The sequence below is a fragment of the Zootermopsis nevadensis genome, unplaced genomic scaffold, assembly GCF_977971745.1.
Source record: "Zootermopsis nevadensis isolate Lab colony 2312 unplaced genomic scaffold, Znev_1.0 Znev_ptg000020l, whole genome shotgun sequence".
Taxonomy (NCBI): Eukaryota; Metazoa; Arthropoda; class Insecta; order Blattodea; family Termopsidae; genus Zootermopsis; species Zootermopsis nevadensis.
Window position 1 is genome coordinate 14,947,984 of NW_028259152.1, and position 18,017 is coordinate 14,966,000.

At 36.6% G+C, this 18,017-nt stretch overlaps 1 protein-coding gene across 3 annotated transcripts in view; it reads left to right on the plus strand.

Annotated features, from left to right (window-relative positions):
* LOC110831017 (limbic system-associated membrane protein) overlaps positions 1–18,017 on the plus strand; it is a 457,320-nt gene that overhangs the window by 209,892 nt on the left and 229,411 nt on the right. The window lies entirely within an intron of this gene.

Consider the following 18,017-nt stretch of genomic DNA (forward strand, 5'->3'; position numbering starts at 1 on the left):
TAAAAGATTCCTTTATATTCTTTATTAAATACTTTTAAACGTCTTCCCTTACCAAATAACAGCTAATTCTTAGTTTTGCCAGTAGACTGTAACTTTCAAATAAACATTTGAGTACACGGCTGTAAATTGTTTCAACAACTTAATCTGAAAGGGCACAAATATCTATTCATGAAACATTTCAATTTACATTTTTGTATTTATTTTTAATTTGTTGTTTATTTAAAGATTATACGCTATTAAATGCTGTTGTTAATAATTTTACTGTTCAATTTCGTGTTTAGTTTACAAAAAAAATTCGAGGAAGTTTCATGTCAGTTACTGGCACGCTAAATTTGCATGCTCTAATTTTGTGGTTCATTTTACCATACCTTTATCATTTGTGTGTGCTCTGCAATTATGGTTAGATGTCCATTTATGTATTTTATTTAGTTTTCTTTAGTTTTATTAATAAATAATTAGGAGATCCCTTGGAAATTCTCCATTTTGAGTGAAGAAAATATGGTATGACCTCTATCTAAAACATGATTCAGGAGAGGAATTTGCTGATCAGGAAAATACGTTCTTTTCTTATTCAAAAGAGAAATTATTAGATTAGTTTTCAGATGTTGGGACATGGGAATCAGAATTTGTATTAGACAGGTACAAAGATTTATAAGACCCAGCGTTAGATTAGCCCATAATGTAAAACCTGATATTAAGGTCCATTCTTATTCTATTGTAAGTAGACATCATAGTAATAACACGATATTCACTTGGTTTGGTACATTATTTTATAATACAGAAGCCGTATGAAGAGAAATTGCCCACTTTCAGTACAGGAAACGATTTCTCCGTGAACTTTTCACTGCGTTGGAAAGGGAGTACGAGATAGACCAAGTCTAACACGAAACACTAACCAGTGAGTGTTTACTGTTGGGAGGTCCCTGGTGTATTTCAGTGTGTTGGAAAGTGGTAGACTGCATTATGGAGGAGACAAGTTGGTAGATCCTGTTATTGTGTATATATAGCAAGAATAAAGAATTCTTTAGTCGTTTGACAGAGGAACGTATGCACAAGTCATTCATATTTAAGGCAAGTGCATTAATTTATCACAATATTTTTCAAAACATAAATCTGATGATAACACAAAATGTAAATACGTGTGATATTCTTTAAATTAGAAGTAATCTTGTTGAATGGCAGCTTGAGGTATTTTTTCCAGCTGGTAAAGTAAACTCTTCTGAACAATGTAATTATTTTATTGTTGTATGTGGAATTTTAAGAAAGATGCATTGTTTTATCTAAAAACGCGGACAGCGTAGCGTAACTGAAATTTAAATCTGGCAAACAGGGGCTATAGGGATTTAAAAGCCTGGTACTTTAAAGGTTCAACACATATACAATTAACGCCACTTCGTGTGGAACTACGACGACGAAATGAAATGTGTGTTAATTTTTCCGTTGACAGAGTAATTGGTGAAGAAGTATATGATGGAAAATAACATGTTTTATATTGACATCATAGCCACGGTGGTCTAGCGGTTAGAACGCTGGCCTTGTAATCCTGGGTCTCGGGTTCGATTCCCGGCGGTGCCCGAATTTATAACTTGTGTTGGGCAAGGCCGTGGTCTAGGCAACATGGAGTTTTCCTCCGTGGCATCCCAACAATTACTCCATTCACACACAGAAGAAGGCAATGGCAAACCACTTCTGGATCATCTGCCAAGAACGTATATGAACAGGTCCCAGTCCGAGAAAAGGATGGAAGAATCCTGTTCATATGAACCTGTCGTCAGACAGAACACTAAATAATAATAAATATTAACATCAAATCTTATTAGCATAAAACTTTTCATAACTTGTGAATTCGTAATTGTAATTTTGAGTTATTTCTGACATATCTTGGGCAGCGAAAAGTCATGATTTGTCGAATATTTGCGTAAAGTTAGGTGTCTAATTTGTGTGGACAATTCTGATTTATGTCAGCTTGTATTTTAAGACGGAAGGATTTAAATTAAGCCCAAAATCGCCATTTATTTGAAGTGCTATCTGGTAGGATTACAGTTAAAGGGAAAATGTACGATAACTGTATCTTCGGGTAAACCTTGTGGCTTAACAGAAGCAGAAGTTTGGTTTTGATTCGTTTTAAGTGTTCTTCGCCAGGAGTTCTGTTGTTACCACCAAAGATGTGGGTAGTTGAATAAACCTAACCTATCTTTTTATTGTAAATGGTTAAGCAAATTTTACGTCGTGTAAATTGAAATCCTCCCTCTTCACATTTAAAGTTTGTGATGTAAGTACCGTCAGCATCCCAATTAGTGGGTACATTTGAGATTTGGTGTGAAATTTGACTGCCCGCTCTTGAGATAAACCAAATAATATATCAAGCCCATGTGTAAATGAATAAGTAAAACGTAATATTTTTCAGTAATTAAAATGCATTGCTCTTTATAATTTCTTTATTATTGAAGCTTGTTTCCGTTTTAGAAGACGTAAATCTCATAGTCTATATAAAATTGGATTTGTGGGTCTGTATGTGGGTTCGCTTATAGCTCAAGAGGTTATTCATGAACTTTCCTCCAGATCTGGAATATTTATTTTCTTGAAACGAGGATAAGGTTTTGGAAAGTTGTTTGTTTTGGCAAGGAAAATGCATGGAGGATGTTCGTAATCGAGAAATTCTGTCCTGAGTGAGAAATTTGATGAAGATAATTTCCCATGAAAACATTACGTATCGAATGATCAGGACCATTAAAAACTTTCGGCCAATGAAAATTTATAATAAATGGAATTTTTGTCAAATTTCCCTTAGTAAAATTGCAGTAATTTACTATTAGTAAATAAATTAGATCTAGCGCAGGCCTATAAATTATCCACAGAAATTTTGTTTTGCACATATGTTTCAAAATCATGGCGCGTCTTATAGACGAGCACATACCAATGTAGTAGAGATTTTCATAACAAGTTGACAGTTCATCAGTTTTTCAGTAAATCCTATGACTTATAAAAGCAAGAAATTGTTACCGTGTTCACAAGATTCATTCATCAGATACTACCTTGAACCAGTTTGCTGAAAGCCCACAGATAATGCACAGATCTCGTCTTTAGTGACTGGAATTTGGGTGTTTGGTGCGCAGAGTCTACGATAAGAACTAGAGAATTTTTGTTTTTTTGAGAAGACAACGCGAAACGGTATCAGAATCATCTGACCCAATTTATATCTCTGTCTGAAGAGAATTAAATTTATTGCTGGTTTAAACATGATGGAGAGTTCGCCCGCACCGCCAACACGATATTTCAAGTGTTCTCTTGTGAGCTGTTTGTTGGGCGTGGCCCTTGGCCACAGCCATCGCTAGATTTTACCCCACCAGAGATTCTTTTCAAAGAAAGAGTTTGGTGGAATAACCCACGTGGTATTGAGGAACTGAAACACATTATTGCTAACAGAGATGAAGAAAGACTTTGAAAAGTCGTGAAAATAGCGAATGAAGCTGTTAATGTAAGTTATTATTCTTAACCCCAAAAACTAAACATAAACTCTATTTTTTTTCTGTTATTGGTGTTAAATCTTACTAATAATGTTAGGTTAGAGTTACATTTTTAAATGATACATCCTGTGGAAGCAACACGATATTTTCGAGAAGTGAAACCATAGTTTTGGAAACATTCTGACGGGGCAGCCCCTGGACGATGCAGCTGTCTCGCAGTCAGTCGACAAGGGACGGTTGTCCCTAGGGACTGCACACGCGCACAAGGAAATTGAATTTCGAAAGCAACCAGCTTGTGTACACACAAGCTAAAGTACGAGTAGTGACGGTTGGATGATGTTAGAGATGTCTAATCTCGAGTGACCTTTGAAAGACGAATGAGAGATCGTTGTAAGTGTTGCGAGGAATTATAGATCATCTGTCAAAACGAAGGAAATAACGTGTTTTGTGCTTTAAACTAAATAAACGAGTTTGAAGGTTATGAAAACCTTGGATTTACGTCTGTCAGAATGTTTATTCAAGATTACTCAAAAGATTTCGATGAAATTTGTATTTCTTAACTGCGTTAAGTGTTGATGAATAATATTAATGTTGGTCCCAAATGGTTTATTATCAATTATATAATTTTATAAGTTTATAAGGTAGTATATTTGCGTCATATTGTGAATTAGGTTAATATTTTAATATTTTCCGTCAAATCACAATTTTAATAAGATAATAAAATATAAAATATTTAAAATATCATTTCACGTTCCGCATCGAATGATCGATTTACAAATTGGAACGTCTCTTACGACATGTTTCGGTTATATTTAACCGTCCTCAGGTATAAATTAGATTGGTAAATTTAAAACTCGAATTACAATAATTTACAATGTTATGCAGTTTTATTGAAATGTTGTTATCAGATTACTCTTATATATTAGAACGAAGGTATTGTTTTTTATATGGCGTGGTTCATCTGATGTTCAATATTAGTCGGTGATGAGTTGATAGAGACATGACATGTCTGGCGGAAGACATCTAGAAGTATTACTTTATAAGTTTATAAAAAAAATTGTGAAGTTTAAAAATTTTCCAGAAAACGTAAAAGATTTTCATATTTTCTTCTTATATTTTTCAGTAGGGTTTACATTTCAAATAAAATAAAGAAACACACTTAGATTCATTACCCAGATCTTTCAATTTGGTAACACTGCACTAGATTGTGTGATTTCATTCAATACAATTTTTTGGTCAGTGTCTGGTACGGCAGGGTGTCAACTACAGTTACCAAAAAAACGTGACTAGGACCCCACAGTACTCTGTTATGACTGTGGTAAGTTACCTTATAGGAATGTAACAATCCAAAAATATGATTAATTATTCAACACATTCCACTTAGCTTCTGGAGAAGGAATTTGCTTATCAATTCTCTTTCAGAATTTCAGTACTTAGTACTGATGTTACCGGCAATGTATAGAATGCCTAAAGTCAGTATGAAAAGTAGAAAATAAATTATAATGTTCTTATTTTTTGGTTGTGTAAATTTAATCTAATCAGAGTCGATTGGGTAAGCTGTCAAGATGGAGGTTGTGCAAAATAGTCACGAAAACACCAATCTGAACATAACAAACGTTTTGAGATTAAAAAAAAGAAGTTTTATATTATGTTTTTTACAAATATAAAATAAAACTGTATAAATCGTATTATAGAAACTTCTTTGTTATATAATTTGCCTAAATAATCTGAGGCATTTTATAAAATTCCTAGGTATTCTATAGAATACCTAGGCAAAGTACAAAATAAACTGTTAGTTTCATACACTGCCTAAACGTTCTAGGCATTTTATGAAATGCCTGGGAATTCCGTAGAATGCCTGAATTTCATTCTTTTCCTACTGACTTTAGGCATTCTGTACATTGACGGATTTTATAGTTTGCCGGTAACATTGACACTAAACTTCTATTCAGAACACTCGCGAACTCCACATTGTTTGGAAATTTGAGTTGTGTTGTATTCTTAAAGTATCGATTAGCCCACATAAACCAGACGTCTATGTTGTGTTTATTACAGAATTAGATGTATGGCTGTGGTAAAGTTAATGCCAACTGTAGTAAATGTCAAACTTTTCCCAATCTAAGTTATTGAAGCGATTTAATTTATTTCTGTATTCGTTTGGACAGAAATGCGACAGATCCTTGACATACAAAACCAAATTCTATTTGAAACTTTTCAAGAGTTCTCTTCTGTTCTGTGGCACGAAGTTTAAGCAGGGAGTACGTTTCTCCAGCATTAACTACTTTGGGCTCTCTACAAATAATGAAAACTGGTCAGAATTAAACAAAAATTTAATCTTAAACCCCCTGAAGTGAACCCTCATTAGAAAAGTTTCAGGATATGTGGACAGACGAATATTTTTTTTTCCAATTTTTTGGAAATAAATTGTGTTTATTTGTGGTGAAGGAATATGTGTTTTAAAAGCATATAACATTGCTAGGCATCACAATTCCAAGCACAAACAAACGCACAAGAATTGTGTCGACTGTTAAACAAGAGAAGAATTGGTTGTTTTAAAAACGAGGCTTCGATCACAATAAAATATTTCCAGTAAACAATGCGCTGATGGTTTCTTTCCATTGCGGGCAAGTGTTGCTCATATGTTGGCTAAACAAAGCAAATAGTTTAAGATGGAGTTCGTATGAAAATACTCGTAACGTGGTACAAGAGATTTGTCTGGAAAAAGAAATTGCTTTTAATAATGTAAGTTTGTCTTAGGCCACAATAATATGAAAAAATTGTACATATTATTAGTGATTTATTTAAAAAAAGAATTTGAAAGCTGGTGAAGATGGATGTCTTCTGCGTTGTAGCGCCATGTGGTCTAGTAGAAGTTTACCAACATCTTAGGGGTCGTTACTGCCTCCATCTTCGGAGCGATGAAGTCCTCTAACACAGAAGACAACCATCTTTATACTAAACGCCCTTAAAACCTCAAATCATACTTTAAAAGCTTTTGTTTAGCATTCAATGACAGTAATAACACAAGCCACAAAGTTTATTATTTAATTATATAGACATAAAACAATTTTTTAGGTGTAGAAGAATAAGTTAATCTTAAAGGGTTCGTATGGATGGGGCAGAAGGGTAGATTGTATTTTTACAGTACGTAGAAGTATAACAAAACATGAAGCGACCATGGGCAGAATTGAAAGGTTGGCAACAGACTGGGTTCCAATATAATTAGAAAGAAAATAGGTTTGACATGTAAAATGAAGGTAGTATATTTGCGTCATATTGTGAATTAGGTTAATATTTTAATATTTTCCGTCAAATCACAATTTTAATAAGATAATAATCATTCGATGCGGAACGTGAAATGATATTTTAAATATTTTATTATCTTATTAAAATTGTGATTTGACGGAAAATATTAAAATATGTAGAATTAAGCGAGAATTGGACAAAAAGTCGTCGCAAATTTAAATTTGAACTTCACTGCATCATACATCCGCCATAACTCTGTTAAAGTAAATATTTTAGTTTAAACATGTTCTAAAAGTTGTGAACTTTAGTCGACCACATGGACTTAACAATTTCCAGTTTAAATTTTATTCTTTGGAAATTGTTGCTGGCTATGAAGACGTATTGTACGATATGTAACATCGATTTCTAAACCGTGTGACAGTTTTAAAACTTTCTTTAACTTTGAAGGTAGAATGAGGAAGGCAAAGTTGTGTGTACACTTAGTGATGAAAAATGGCTTTTGTATTTTGCATTGCTATCTGATATAAATCACCGAGTAAATGACTTAGAAACAAAAATTCAAATCCGTTTCGGATTTGTGTGTGGCTGTCAGCGCTTTCGAATTGTAGTTAACCTATTTCGGAAATATTTTAAAAATCTTAACCTGTGGCAATCTTCTTCTTGCGACTTAATACATTAGAATGAAAGTGTTTATTCCCTTTCCAAGTGTTCGTGTTGTATTAATTAACTGAGAGTTTTAAATAAAATGCAGTTGTTTTGTTACAAAGACAATTAATTCCAAGTTTGTGAGGTGTGTATATATATATATATACCCTTTTTGCTCCTATGTGGAGCATGTGTTCCTCAATTTGGAGGTGTCTTGATCTATTTGGACATTTTGAATGGCTCCTTGGATGAGTGGTCACCCATCGCAAGGTCTCTCTATCTGTATACAAGACAGCACAACACAGAAAGATGCCGACAAACATCCATGCCTTGAGTGGGATTCGAACCCACGGTCACAGTGCCCAAGTGAACGAGGCCCGAGCCGCGCGGCCGCTGTGACCGGCTTGTAAGGTGTTACATCGAACTATTACTGAGGGGGATAGGGTAGCGATACGAAAATTCCCTTAGAAAGTCCGAAATGTTGTATGTAAAGTCTGATTATTGACACCTGAGCCAGACCCGATCGTGAACAATTTATGTGGTACCAGACCGAGGCCATTCCTTCGGGTCAGATCGGCCCGAGATTCGAGGTTCATTCCAGGACCTTTTCAGATCTCCACAGCGACTTTTGAATCACCCTGTATACGAAAATCGACTGCCAGCCCTGTGCATAGATTATGATGAACATTATGCAGCAAACAGAGTTTATTTTGGTGACGTAACCATTCACTCTATAGCCAATAAAGCAAGAAAAGCTGTATTCTAACCGCTAATAATTCTTATAAATGTAGTTCCTGAGGAAAAACGCAACACGTTTCCGTCACAAATATAAATAAACTGATTAAAGTTGGTTAGTGAAAATCGCTGTTCATTCTGAGAATATGGGAAACCCATAAATAAACTCTTGAAAATGAGCAGTTGCTGAAAGTTGAGGTTGCTGATACATGGAAGTTATCACTGTGCTTTGAGGAAGATGGTTGACAAAATACATTTAAACAACAATTTATGTACAGAATATTACTATAAATTTCAGATTGCAATTCAATCTACAACTGGCACAAATACCTTGTACGGGCTTCCCTTCCTCGCTCATGGTTCAATATCTGAAACATTTCTTACTTACATGAAACCATTTCAATTTAGACAAGATATCATAATTTCACTCTTTAATTTGTCTAGAGTAGTGGTATTCAACCTGGGGTACGCGAAGACATCTTAGGGGGTACGTGAAATTTTTAAAAAATATATATTATTTCATGATAAACACTGAATAATCAGTAATGTAATTTATTTAATTTATTTTAAATGTAGATTATATACTATGTATAACTTGAATTATACACCGACAACTTTAGGGGTACAAAGTTGAAGAGAAATTATATCTGGGGGTAAGCGAACAAAAAAGGTTGAATACCACTGGTCTACAGCACCCAAAACTTGTTTCGAAATCTATGTTACACTAATGTTGCCTGTGACATATGCGAGTAAGGTGTAAATATTTTAATCCTCTTCTCGCTTAAGACTTGTTTATAATGGACTCAACAAAAGGAATATGGAGGATTTTAATCCCAAACTAACAATTCTGATATCCGGTTCATAATGTCGTCTAAAGGGATTATTTTAACGGGTCCAGTAGGCTTAATAATACAGCTGCGTGTGCCATAATTACTATTATCGGCCAATTCGAAAGCAGAACCGTGTATGAAAATTTTAAAATTGCAAAGCTCTGGCCATTGCACCAGTGAAAGCACAGATCAACGATTAACTAAATCGCTTTCCTGGGGTTTTGTATCAAGGGAAATAAACTATATTAAAATAGTAATAAGCCTATTGCAACAATCTCTCATATACGAGGGTCGCTCATTAAGTAATGCCCCACATTTTTTTTCTCAGCCAATAATGAAGATAGAAAAGTGCACTTTTACATGCTTGAGATTTGATGTTTCCCGCGTTCATGTACGGAGTTTCAAATGATTCCAACCGATAGCGGAGCTGTAGTGAACTGTTAAAATGGCGTCTGTGAACGACTCTCGTTACAAGCAATTGAATTCCTTGTTGCTGAAAAAGAAACGGTGGTGAACATTCATAAACGTTTGTGTGCTGTGTATGGAAGCTGTGCAGTCGATAGGAGCACCGTTGGTCGCTGGGCTAAGAGAGTTAAAGCTTCAGGAAGTGAAGAAACCGAGCTCCGTGATCTGCCGCGCTCTGGGCGTCCTGCCACAGCCACCACTCCAGACATGTTGAACCGCGCGGATGCCATTATTCGTGAGGATCGGCGCATCACAACTCGACAATTGGCCCAACAGCTTTCAGTCAGCAATGGAAGTGTGATTGCAATTATCCAGGCTCTCGCATATTCGAAGGTGTGCGCAAGATGGGTTCCACGAAGTCTCACAGCAGACCACAGGATTCAAAGGAAAACGATTTCTTCTGAATTGTTGGAGCGTTTTGATGCTGAGGGAGAGGTCTTTCTGTCCCGGATCATTACAGGTGACGAAACCTGGATACACCACTTTGAGCCAGAGACAAAAAGGCAGTCAATGGAGTGGCATCATCCTCAATCACCGAGAAAGAAGAAATTCAAGACAACTCCCTCCGCCGGAAAAGTCATGATGACTGTCTTTTGGGACAGTGATGGGGTCATTCTTGTGGATGTGATGCCAAGAGGTGCGACCATCAATTCAGACGCGTACATCAGGACCCTGAAAACCCTCAAGAAGCGTTTTCGACGAGTTCGGCCTCACAAGCATCCAGCAGAAATTTTGCTCCTGCACGACAATGCACGCCCTCACACAAGTCTGAGAACCCGGGAAGAAATCACCAAATTGGGTTGGACGGTGCTACCCCATCCACCCTACAGTCCAGATCTGGCACCCTCCGACTTCCATCTCTTTGGGCCACTTAAAGATGCTATCCGCGGAACAAGATTTGAAGATGACGAGAGCGTGATTCAAGCAGTGAGGACATGGCTACGTGCACAGGACAAGAGCTGGTACCGGCAAGGCATGCATGCACTTGTTCCACGCTGGCGTAAAACCGTACAAGTTGATGGGGACTATGTGGAAAAATAGTATGTGTAAAGGAAACATTGATTTATATTGTCACTAAATTTGAGCCATCTTGAATAAATATGTTCTGAGGAAAAAAATGTGGGGCATTACTTAATGAGCGACCCTCGTAGTTTAATTGAATTATTCGGTTAAAGGGTTTACGTAATTTATTATTTAATTACTTCAATTAGAAGTCTAGTGATTACTAATTGTTGTAAATATAACATTTTACGTTCTAAAATCGGTAATTATGTCTATCTTTGTTATCTGTTATAATTACACTAATCCTCTTTTAACGTTCAATTTCTTACATTTTTGTACTGTAGTGAGCATGTAGACCGCCACGGTGGTCTAGCGGTTAGATCGCTGGCCTTATAATCCTGGGGTCTCGGGTTCGATTCCCGGCGGTGCCCGAATTTATAACTTGTGTTGGGCAAGGCCGTGGTCTAGGCAACACGGAGTTTCCCTCCGGGGGATTCCCCGGTTTCTCCGTGGCATCCCAAAATTACTCCATTCACACACAGAAGAAGGCAATGGCAAACCACTTCTGGATCATCTGCCAAGAACGTATATGAACAGGTCCCAGTCCGAGAAAAGGATGGAAGGATCCTGTTCATATGGACCTGTCGTCAGACAGAACACTAATAATAATAATAAAAAAAAGTGAGCATGTGAATATGTGGCTTCTGGATGTAGATTGCTTTTGAATGGATGGAAAAACGTGTTCGTGTTAACGAAGTGCACGAAGTATTAAGACGCAGTTCCCAAGAAACAAGGTTTTTTTTTCCAACACAACCTCATCTCTCTCGCTGATAATCAAGAACGGAATCCACAAATAATTCACTTCAGAAATAACATTCAGCAAAACATAAGAGAAAATGAACTAATTTTTACTTTATTTCTTTCTAGTTTATAATGTCACTCGGTTATTTTGTGGACCTTCCGATCGCACGTCACGAGAAATTGACAGTCAGAATCGATCTCACAATTCTTAGCCATCATGCCATGGCTTAAATCCTAACCTAACCTAACCTAACCTAACCTATTGCAAGAAACGCTATAGTGAAGGCACCAAATGTTGCGGTCGACGCGGCAGCACTATCGTTTTCCTGCACTCTGGACCTCCTGGGTCGAAATCTCGGTCAGAAAACCCACTCTAACTAAGATTATCTTGGTTCGCTCCTTCCAGACAAATTTCCGTATGGTAAATTTAATTACGCCACGACAGCTTCCTTGCAGTTCATCTTTCTCCATTAATCTTATCATCCGACGCTGTATAATCTGAGGAACTGAAAGATTACGAAGAAAAAGCAAATGGTAAATTTCTGTGTAGTTAAACAAAGGAACAGTTACGTCTATGAGCAGTTTGTGGATACCACACTTCGAGGAAGTCTTTATTATTATCTCCATGCGTGGCAGAGAAACTGGGATTATTAAATAGTCTTAAGTTGAGAAGTTTGAAGTTGACCATAGTCAAGAATTTTTGGTATTTTTATATACGAGATGCGATCGGAAAGTTTCTAGACTGCGCCTATAAAAACCCGTACACTTATCTAAGGTATTAAATTCATCCATCACCCTCGAAGCAGTTCCCCTGGGAGTGAACACAACGATCCCAGCGCCGCTGCCAAGCCTGGAAGCATCCCTGGAAATCTTTCTTTGTCAGCCTGTCAAGCACCATCTGCGATTCTGCCTGAATCTCTTCTATCGTCTCAAATCTCCTTCCCTTTAGCTGAATTTTCATCTTTGGGAAGAGGAAGAAGTCACACGGAGCTTATAAAGGAAGTTGGGGTCGGTTCTTGCAAGATCTTTGAGCTAAAGGGAAGGAGATTTGAGACGATAGAAGAGATTCAGGCAGAATCGCAGGTGGTGCTTGACAGGCTGACAAAGAAAGATTTCCAGGGATGCTTCCAGGCTTGGCAGCGGCGCTGGGATCGTTGTGTTCACTCCCAGGGGAACTACTTCGAGGGTGATGGATGAATTTAATACCTGAGATAAGTGTACGGGTTTTTATAGGCGCAGTCTTGAAACTTTCCGATCGCACCTCGTATATTTAGCCTACTTATTTAATTGCCAGAACTCGCATGTTTGGGATAATGAAGAACATATATTATGTCCTTGTTACGTATCTGTGGGTAACATATTGAACTTCACAAATTTGGTTTGTCTTTATTTATCTTAACAAATAACGAAGGATGTTTGTATGTGCTCCTGAATTCTCGACTGTCATCTATACACGTCTGAATTAATTACGTTTAACTGGCATGTAGCCAGAATGTTAAATTCTTTGGAGAAATCAATATCTATCCATGGTAGGGTGGAGTTAACCACCAAACACTCAATCAGCCCACTTATATGTGTTATGAGGAAGAAATTACAAGATGTCTTTCGGTCCAGGATGAAACGCATCCCATAAATGGTCATTTTACAGCTTAAATAGTCTGTAGGTATGTATATTTAAGTTTCATTAGTTTAGGTCATAAGAAATTTCTTAATCCTCTTAATTCCGTGCCATCGCCAAAGATGATGTCATCGCCCCGATGTTGTTATGTAAGCAAATGCATTGAAATTGACTTAATGGACTTTAATTACATATATTATGCCATTCGAAACTGCTACTTGTAACTCAGACTTCATAAATTTCTGCAAACAGTATTACCTAAATTAAGGACGCTAAAATTTGTCGTCTTTGATAAAGTTATTCATTACCCCGATATTTATCACATACGAGGTGCGATCGGAAAGTTTAAAGACTGCGCGTATAAAAACCCGTACACTTATCTCAGGTATTAAATTCATCCATCACCCTCGAAGTAGTTCCCCTGGGAGTGAACACAACGATCCCAGCGCCGCTGCCAAGCCTGGAAGCATCCCTGGAAATCGTTCTTTGTCAGCCTGTCAAGCACCATGCAAGCTTACTATACGTCCTCTCCGTGTGTCTGTAGCGGCAATCATGCTATTATGATGTCATCTGTCTGTAGCCATTATAAGTGATATCATATCCATCAAATTTGGAGTAAATAATATATTTAAACTTGTGAATAATGTACAAAATGCACATATCCAACATTTTGATATTCTAAACTGTCTGTTTAACATAATTTTATTTGCTAGTAAAAATTAAATCATCTGAATCTTTCACGCCGATTAAGTATACAAGATTCTTCTCGGGCTACCAGCCATGTAAGTTGGCTTAATGAAGGAAAAAACCAACGTTTCGACTACCATTTTAGTCCTCGTCTTCAGGGTGACGAGGACGTAGATGGTAGTTGAAACGTTGGTTTTTTCACCGTTAAGCCACCCGACACGGCTGGTAGCCCATGAGAAATGTATTATATCTTCTTAAGACTGTACACAAATTGCATAATATCTCTGTAACATGATCCGTTCCAATGTCGAATTGTAACCTATTTAATCTTCTTCAGGGTAGTTTTGTGTACGTTGGCAATACCGAAACAGACATTCATTCTAAATTATTATACGTGTTAGCGCAGACCATAGTTGTTTAATCTGCATTCTGTAAGCATTACAGGTTCCATTTCTATAATCCTCTTTAAGTTAGAAAGCCCTCATTCAATTCCATTTCAGATGGTGAATCTTCGCACATCTTAAAATTAACATTACTCCTGAGTCTTACTGTTGTAACAGTGGTAGCACTGCAAGGAAGGGGGAAGAAATGCCTGGTTTATTCTCTGGGGGAAGGAGGAAAGAGTTTTAGAAACGGATAAAATGTATACAGGAGGCCTTCGCCGTTTCCTTCCTGTCCTGAGTGAGATGGATCAAATTTACACTCTGCAGCTCTCTCCCTAAGATCCTTTGAACAATGTCCTTGCACTCATTCCAGGGTCTTCCGAATTATCTCTTGCCTTTGAGCTCGACGACCAGAAATGTATAAGCATTTCTCATCTTCCTCATGCGTTCTAAATGTCCTGCCAATCTTATCCTCCTTGATTTGATTTATTCTGATAATATCTGATGAAGGTCCCCCCCATTCTTCAGGTTACTCCACCCTCTCGTTATTTTATCCCTCGTAGATCCAAATGTTTTCTAAAATACCCCGTTCTCAAAACCAACATTCTGTGTTCTTTCTTGAGAGTAAAAGACAAAGTTTTACATCCATACGAAACAACAGGTAATATTGTATTTTATATTTGTAGACTGCAGACAGGCAGACAAAAGATTCATTTACATTTTGACGTATCTTGTAGTTTAAAATTTTTCAGTTTAAATATAAGATGGCGGTCATAGGTAAAAAAATATGCGATAGGCCTCTAAGCTATCCGAGTCAATCCTTTGGTCTCCACAGAAAAAAGTTGAAAATTGTGTCAACTTTACAAACATGGCTACCATCAATTATGATTTATCTGGCAAACCTCAGTAACTGGAAAAGTGAGAAAGACTAAAATTATTTGCTTGTCGTAGTACTAGAAGAATATAATTCAAGATCTGGTTTTAAAATATGAAAGTTCTTACATATTTCGTGTAGAAAAAGTGGAGGAAATTTGTTTCAAGGAACCACAGACTTTGAAAATTGGCTGAAAAATAATGCGTCGAATAAGAGAAGTGAAAACGAGACTCTATGAAATACGTTAAATCAAAAGAGTGTAGAGTTTACAACTCATCTCATCATAATGGAATCTGGAAGTATTTGAAAGCGAATGACATGACGGAAAGTCTGAGAAATTTTAACATTCAGCATAAACTTCAGAATATATCCACCACATTACAACGGAATTAAATCACGCAGTTACAAAGCTACGATGTAAAGTTTTGTCGCGATGTAACGGGTAAGAGTATCTGCTTCTTAATCCTAGTATCTGTTTAATTTCTCACAAAGTATGCTCTAGCGAACAAGCCTTGTACTCGTAATTCGATAAATTCCCAGACGGTAACAGTCATGTCGGCGTAACTATTACATGCGATGCAAAGGAAATTCCATTATTAAAACGTAAATTATGTTACTTTGTTTTAAGCTCTTGGTTTTATTCCTGTAATATATTACCGTTTTAAAATATTCATACCAGTGCAGTTGTAAACACAACCAAAATTGGTTTTGTTTTATCTCATCTGTCGAATTGATGTGGAACGGGTCTCTGACACTCATTTATATGATCAGGATATATCTGACGTATGTGTAGAAACGTACGAGGCGCGTCCACAAAGTAAGTTTCCCACTCGTCCCACAGCTAGCAAACCTTATATTGCGCGAAGCGACTGTGCGTACGTGATAGAGCAATGACGTAACATGGCGCATGCACTAACGGTACTTCCCGCGTTCTCACAGTAGCATCGTTGCAGCTGTTGAAGATGGAGGTTCTTATTCCAGCTCCCGCCGACTGTGAAGTGCGGTCAGTGATAACGCTAGGCCGCACACGGCTCGACGGACAGCAAGTCTCCTGCAGGAGTTCAGCTGGGAGGTGTTTAATCATCCACCCTACAGCCCGGACCTCGCTCCCAGTGATTTCCATCTTTTCCTACACCTCAAGAAATTCCTGTCCGGTCAGCGTCAGCGTTTTGAGAATGACAGAGAGGCGGAGATGGTTGTCACACAGTGGTTCCAATCCCAGGCGGCAGACTTCTACGACACAGGTATTCAAAAGTTGGTCCCACGGTATGACCAATGTCTCAATTCCGGTGGCGAATACGTTGAAAAATAGCTGGACACTTGCTGTATCTGTTGCAATAAATATTTCCATGAAATTGTGTTTTGTTTCTGTAAACGGCCCCAGGGAAACTTACTTTTGGGACGCGCCTCGTATAAGATGAATCTTTTAGTCTAAATAAGAATATCCTTTCAAACCTAACTTCTTGGAAGCCGATTTCGTAGTAACATTCGCTCAGTTGGTAAAGAAGCTCGCGACCTTATATGGAACACGAAGGTTCATTGTCGTGTCAAACAGACACCGCCATTCGACCATATCCTGAGGCAGATGAATTGAAATGGACAACTTAAAACTCTATCTATTATGATTTATTTTATTTGTTGAACTATCTCCTATGTCCTTATCTGTTTTGTGGTCCAGATTTCCTGACTTAAAATTAAAATGCAGTTTTCATTTGTCTTACATGTACTACATTTCTTGCTGATTCCATCCTTTTTTTTCGTTTGATCATCGTATATATTAAATCTTCTCCGTCTAATCACAATAATTCTTATTAAATATTAAAATATTACAATAATTAACATTTTAACATTTAAAATATCTAAAATATTAAATGATGTTTTTTATCGAAATATTCGTATTTCGATAAAGAACATCATTTAATATTCGTATTTCGATAAAGAACATCATTTAATATTTTAGATATTTTAAATGTTAAAATGTTAATTATTGTAATATTTTAATATTTAATAAGAATTATTGTGATTAGACGGAGTAGATTTAATATATACTTATTATATCACAATATGACGCAACTTTACCATCTTTGACCATCGTACTAAAATTTATTGAAAATTATAAAAAATTAAGGTTGTTTTAACATTTTTTTTAAAATCTCAGAGTTTAAAGACTGGCGTCGATGTGCAAAACGTACACGATTTAAATTTATATCCATCCTAGTTTTAAATCCGTTTTAGTATTATTCTTCCATCTGCGTTCAGGTCTTCTCCCTTTAGGATTTTTCAAATTTTGCATGTGTTTCTCATGTGTCCTCCCGCCTATTCCGTGTTGCTTTTTATAATTCTAATAATATTTGCTGAATTTTGCAAATTATATGAGTTGATAAAGCTGCGTCATATTGTGATAAATATATATTTGTTTAAATCTTGTCAGTCTAATCACAATAAAATTCCTATTAAATATTAAAATATTACCATAATTAACATTTAAATATTTCTCTATCGAAATGTTCGATTTACATTAGAACATGTTCTAATGTAAATCGAAAATTTCGATAGAGAATATCATTTAATATATTTTAAATATTTAAATGTTAATTATGGTAATATTTTAATATTTAATAGGAATTTTATTGTGATTAGGCTGACAAGATTTAAACAAATTATATGAGGTTCATGTTATTCATTTTCTTATAACTTCTGTCATTTTTCCTTTCTTACATTTAAATATTTTTCTGAGCTCTCTGATGACAAAAGTCCTCAGTCTATATTCGAAGAAGATAATTTCTGGAGCAGTGAATGTTACAGTGGGTAACATAGATGAATGAGCAAACTGTACATCTAGATTCTCCCCTTCTCGTCTGTTGTTTATCCTGTCAGAGACAACGCCAACAGTTCCACGTCTCTTATGGGCTCCTTTTGTTTAACGCCTTCGTCCGCTGGGTTGGGTTCGTTTGTAATTAATTTTGGTTTTGCTCGCAGATCATCCATGTCGTTAAAAAGTTTAGTGCACGTTGAAACACAAGAACGTTTGGCTCTGATGCTTAGCTGTTTTAAGTTTCCCTCAAAACAAACTGCGCGCGCAGAAATACACACATTTCGTCTTAATTAAGTTGGATTTTATTGTGGGATAGTCAAAACCTTTACATTGTGTTTGTTGTCTGAGAGCGTTAAAGAGAAAACTTCATCACCACGTTCAGAGATTAAGTGTGTGCGATGATGTGATTGTGTTGCTTTAAGCGTCGCGATTTTGCCACCAGGATTACG